General features: G+C 31.0%; 1 long non-coding RNA gene across 2 annotated transcripts; it reads right to left on the bottom strand.

Annotated features, from left to right (window-relative positions):
• Positions 1–859: 859 nt before the first annotated feature.
• On the bottom strand, positions 860–4164 carry LOC102659710 (uncharacterized). 2 transcript variants are annotated; one of them, XR_005889274.1, is made up of 7 exons: positions 3610–4164; positions 3397–3527; positions 3029–3158; positions 2751–2902; positions 2538–2630; positions 2207–2306; positions 860–1221 (listed from the first exon to the last, which is right to left on the bottom strand). It is a non-coding gene; the product is annotated as an uncharacterized lncRNA (long non-coding RNA). The 2 variants fall into 2 exon arrangements; XR_001385644.3 differs by lacking the exon at positions 860–1221 and having other exon boundaries at positions 2136–2306; positions 3610–4160.
• Between the last annotated feature and the right edge of the window lie 2131 nt (positions 4165–6295).

Raw genomic sequence — 6295 nt, 5'->3', positions numbered from 1 at the left:
CATATTTTAAAATTATTTTACTACTGTTGTTTTGTTATTTATTTAGTTTAAGACTTTGTATTTTCTTCTCATTTATTTATTTTATTTTATTTTAATTTTCTAACATCTTTTACATATTTTGAATAAGTACGCAACATTTTGAAATCAAAGTAAACCATGATGAGTTCCTTGCAAATATCTATTTTTATAATATCGAATCTCAAATGTACTATTAAGAAGTATATTTTCATCCATATAGTATTAACATTTTTAGGTAACAAGACTGGGGGAGATTATATTATTATTTTTCACACTCAAATATAACTAAGCCAAAAATCTCCATTACAGTTTTTGTATAAGCATGCTGAATATAATTTTTTCAATAGAAGTACTGAACTGAAAACTGCATGCAAAGTACATATAGAGCTAGTTTAGAGGTAAAATGAATTACATTCCTTGTATAGGTTGAAATTAACTTATACACTTCAACTTTTTTAGAAGTTTTGTCATATAACTTCTCCATAAACACCTGTTAACTTAATAGAGCTCAACATTCATTTCTTAGAAAGGTCTTAATAGTATGGTTTTCTGTTTTACAACTGAAAAACTTTCATAAGCTACAAACTAATCCAATCTGGGCCATAGTATATCATTTTCAAGTGCAAATGCTGACAAAAATCAGTTTTGAAAGGAGAAAAGGCTTTCAGTTTTGCAGCTATATTGAAAACTACTTTCCTGTGCCCTGAATCCCAAACCCGGCTAGAGGTTTAGGAAGATGCGTGCAGTATGAAGACCGGTGGGTAATTAATGTAACATAGAACTCATGTTATAAAGACTCAATTATGTATGTAAATGATAAATTTACATAAATCCAATCCAGATTAATATATTGCTTAAAAACAAGAAAGAGAGTGACCAACAACATAGAGGAAGATACACTGTGATAATAAGATCCAATCAAGCAATTACACTGCATAAAGAATATACACCATTTATACTGCAGAAAGCAATTTAAGCATACAAATATTACTTGTCAACCTGTTCTATGTTGTTGAATTTAAGGGTGTGAAAATCAAACGAGGCAAACTTCTATTTCCATTTAGCTACGAAACCCCTTGATTTCCACTCTTGAACCAGACGTAACACTTCAGACTTGCTAACCGAAGGAGGCACTACTTCCACTTCCCAACACAGCAACCTTAAAGGTGGCGCTACTCATCGTTTCCTTGCTGATAATAGATTCTAAAACATACCATGATAGAGAGAAAAAAGGGTATAGGAAGTAATAATTGTAACATTGGCAAGGTAGGTAGCTTAGACTAGTAAATGCATTTGGATCATTACCAAAGAAAATTCTTAGCTTCCTTTTTTTTTTTTTTTTTCTTTTTGCTTCTGAAAATTCTTAGCTTCTTAATATATATTCTATAGTTATATCCTTGTAATTATAACTAGTTATCTTACCCGGCTATGTCTGGCTAAAAAAAACTAAAATTGTTCCTCTTTTAAAAATTAAAAATATAAAAATACATTTTTCCATTGGATTCATTTATTATTTTTTGTTACAAATCTAATTGAAGTTAAAATAAAATTTTCCAGTGACAACTATATTTCAAACTACAATAATTAATAGTTTAAGCTCTATACTGACATTACTTTATGAAGTATACTTGTTTTTAGACAAAAAAAAATTGCATAATATCAGGTTATTTAATATCATTCTTGAGATTATGATGATTTTAATAAAAAAAATACTATAAAAGTATAAATTAACACACACACATGAGTAGATAAAAATCATAACATTTTTAAAAAAATCAATGAAAATAATATCGACATAAATCTTACTGTTAATTAATAAACATAAACTTATGGGTCACCTAATTGGCTCCATAATTTCGCAACATGCTTTAATAATTTACTTAGAATTTAAATAATGACGTAATCTTAATTTTTTGTTTTAAAAAACAAAAAATAGAATAATGAAATGGAGTAGCAAATAATATATTTTCTTATCAAAAGAGAAAACATAAAAGAAAAGAGATGCAAAAGCATTTGTAAAGGGAAAGAACACTAATTAATCCAAGCTAACTAATCAAGAAATTTAACAAGAGTAATATACTTTAGAAATAATTAAACATCCCCAAAAGTTCCTTTTCTTTTGCAATAAAACTGATCTTTGAGAAGTGCAAACTAACATAGAATGTTGATTATTGAAATTGAAGCTTACAATTGTTGACCTAATATTCCTTAGTGCTGCCTCCAGTTGATTCTTCAGCAGCTCAAGCTCATTTGTATTCATTTGGGCAAGATTTTCCCTGAGTAGGTTCCTACATATTATTTAGAATCTTAATATTTTTTTATAATAAAATCTTAATGTTCAATATATATATAGTAGAAAGACAAAATATATAGAATATCAACTTTAAGTCTGAAAACTTAGCAGGTACCCTTGCTTTTAATCTCAAATATTCCTCTGATAGTTCTGTCAATAGTGACATATTTGTATAAGAAAATTATTTCTTGTAATTAATAGCTTATATAAGAGAAGACTTAATTACCTGAGTGTCGTTAATTGGACAGGTAGTCTCCACTGCACTGTAGCTGTACTTCTGGTACTCTTATACAAAAGTTATCACTTGCCAACAATTTTTCTGAACTAGGTGTGAAATAATTATGTAAATAAAATGATGCTAGAGAAATATATATTTCTTGCAAGTTACTGTCACATTGATATTCATATTTAAATGAACAAGGTAGGTCATAGTGCATACCTTCCTAAGTATAGGTGCTCTTCTAATAACAGGAAACTAGCAAAAGTCACGAGTACAAGGCAAAAGGGGTAGAAAATAGATGCAAACAATGGACCTCTGTTCCGTACACACCATGAAGTGGCAATGTTCACTAATCCAATGGCCACAATTCCCTGCCACAAAATTTTAGTCTCATGATAAATCATCCATTAATTATTGGTATAACATTAGTTCACCATCCAACACTAATTATGAAATTAATTAACATACTGTATAAAGTGTTGTTAGAAGCCTGATACCTGAACCCAACTTCCATTGACTCAAATCTGTCTCAAAACAGAAGGCATAGACTGTGGCTTGTATTGCTGCCATTAAGGTCATCAACGTTGTACTTCAGTGATGCCTTGGATATTCCTTAATCACCTTAGCCTATTGCATACATATATAGGGTTAATTTCAAAAGGTATCCCAAGCCAAACAATGACCTGGAATTTTTTCCAACCCAAGGAGCCAAACCCAAAATTACATCTATGCAAGCCTTTCCATAAAGGCAAAATATGATCAAGAAGGCATCATCCAGCCAAAGAAATTGCTGGTATGGTGGTGATGATAAAAGCACAATAGCATGCCAGCTCCAAAATGATTTTAGAAGACAAGTAGAAAATACCTTGTATTATAAGATTGATCATCTTCTGTGAAATTTTCATCTATACGCTGAGCTTGTCTCTGAACAGAAGGAATGGACCATGCTGGTGAAGGTATTTGTATTTCATCTGAGAAATATCTTCTCCTGATCAACTAAAAGGAGATGTACCACAAAACTTAGATGAAAACCTATACATTAAAAATAAAAAAGACAGAGCTTAAAGACCATACTGACCATGCAGAAAAATTTCACCAGAGCCTCCTTATCATGCCTTGCTTCTTTGGCAGCCTGTAGATGTCCAACATAAAAATCACAACCATTATAAGAAGAATAAATTGGATGGAAACCATTCAACAAAATGCAAAAACAGGGCAAATCTCTGCATCTAATTTTATAAGACATGATTTGCCACTTCATTGGCACAACCGGTATTTCGGTTTAGAATGACAACATGAGAAATAAAGATTCTTAGACAGTATAGCATCTCCAGTCTAACATTTTCTAAAGCACAACACAGTGGGCAATGGCTAAGCTAAATTCATTATTCATACTGAGTGGCTCAAAGAAATATGCATTGATAAGCTTCAAGATTAGTTAAGATAAAATGTTTAATGGTTAGCCTCTCAATTTTGAAAATGAATTAAAGTTGAAAAATATGCTTTTAATCAAGATAGATGGCACCAAAGTGAAATATAAAGTTTCAATGCAGGCCATCCATAATATTCAGTGTTCCAGACAGGGGAAAAAAAGGATATAGATGGAATATTAACTTGTTCTGAATTTTGAAAAGGGGGCAATGAGGATAAGCTTTTTTTTACGGTTCTTATTAAATCCCATCCCCTTCCATAAGCTAAAATACTCTTTCATATACAGTGATATGGTCAGACACAAAAAAAAGTGGAAAATATTCAAGTGTAACACACATTGTATTTGAAAAGCAACAACTAGCTTTAAAGTACAAAACAAGCAAAACTAAAAATTACTACTTGCTAGTAGTTGAAACTCCCTAGTAATTAGCATTAACATTGGATTTATTCAAATTCACCTAAATACAACATACTAATTAACACGAGGGTAGCGTATTATCTCAAACATTAAAAGTGGCATAAAACAAATTAGCAAGACTATTTTAGTTCAACTGCTTTCTCAAAGTCAACTCTAATGCATTCTCACTGCTTTCGTTTATCAAACTTGGGGTCAATGCTAGTTCAACTGCATTTGGTTGTGTTGTTTCCATAAGGACTTGGGTGGCTTATGCAAGTTTATGCTTCTTAGTACTTGCATATCCTCTTCTAAACCTACAACTTGTGGTGTGGGTGCTTTCGAATAGTGCAGACATATGTATCTTCTAGTGGTTCTAAAGTCATGTGTAGCTTTTGATCATACTACCTTCTTAATTGGAGCCAACTTCTGGTAATGTTTCTCATCATACATAATTTCTAATCTTTGTTGCACTTTGATCTTGGAAAGCATGATTTTAATAAAAGGGTGGCGTGCTGGTGTATTGGTGTATGATGGTAAACTCTCACCAATAGTTTAAAATTGAGAAGGGGAAAGAAGAGGCAGCTATCACATGACTCTAATACAACCACTTCTTTCTAAATATAGCAAAGCTAAATGGGCAGATTTTCATTAGTAATTTATTTAATTTAGTTGAAGTACAAATATTAACTCCAATAGTTAACAATGTTGGAGCAAACTAAAAGTACCATGGATGTTACCAAACATCAAAGTTGCAAGTCATTACATCATATGGGTGAAGATGTGCAGTGGTACTAATTGAGATGTGAATTAATGATAGAATTAACCATGCCTTCTATTTGAGAGACATGTAGTCTTTTGAGTCAATTGTTGATGATTAATGATTAGTGGACTTACCATTTGCTTCATACTATGCATGTTTCTTGGGACGCATGAGAAAACAAATAAAAATTATAGTAAGTAAGAAATTAATAAAAAGTGAGTTCTGGCTAACCCTGGATACAACAACAATGTGCCATTATGATTGCCCTGCTTAGCCTTTATTTCCCCTGCCAAACAAATGCATGATTGCTTATGGGCCTCAGACACGTCCTGGGTACATTCAGAAGCAAAAATTAACTTAAAATCAATATAAATGAAAGCGATCAAAAAGTTGAACGAATTAATTAACCGAAGCAAATATTAATTGCACCGCATGGTAGCTTTTGCAGTTGTGACATTGAATCCTTGATAGACAACCTTCCTCAAATTAAAATAATGTTCTAATGTAGAAAACAATTTATAGACACCAAATATTAATTAAATGTAAATGAAAAGAAAAATACACGTGCAATTAATAATAATAATAATATTTTCCATTAAAAAAATAATTGTGAAAAATATTTAAGTTAAATTATAATTTTAGATCCTCTTCTAATAAATTTATAATTTTAGTACTTCTAAAATTTTATTATAACATTTGCTTAAACTTTGATATTATGATTCCTTCATTAATTTTTGTGTGTAGACTGTTATATTATTTACATTGACGGTCTATTTAAATTGCTTGACATGTTTAAGATAAGTTTATTAAAATATACATATGATTATTATTTAATTTTAATTGAATTCTATCAAAATTAATTAAAAAAAAATTAAGCCACTGCTCCAAAATTCCACACAATTCACCAAGAAAGACCAATGTATCGTCCTATAATCTTTCCTCTTCCCCAACACTTGTTTTCCTCTTGTCGAATCCGTGTCTCCATCGACCACGAACGCAGCCACTGCTCCTTCTCCAGCGATCTTTGCCGACAGCTTCACCGGCACCAGCGACAATAAATGAGCTTTTGGAGCAATGCTTTAAATAATAATCATGTTTATATTTTAATAAATTCATTTTAAACATGTCAAAGTCATCTAAATAGATGATCAACATCAATAACATAACCATCAATAC

The sequence above is a fragment of the Glycine max genome, chromosome 17 (assembly GCF_000004515.6).
Source record: "Glycine max cultivar Williams 82 chromosome 17, Glycine_max_v4.0, whole genome shotgun sequence".
Classification (NCBI taxonomy): Eukaryota; Viridiplantae; Streptophyta; class Magnoliopsida; order Fabales; family Fabaceae; genus Glycine; species Glycine max.
Note: the sequence above shows the minus strand (reverse complement) of the source record. Positions and strands in the feature narration are given on the sequence as shown.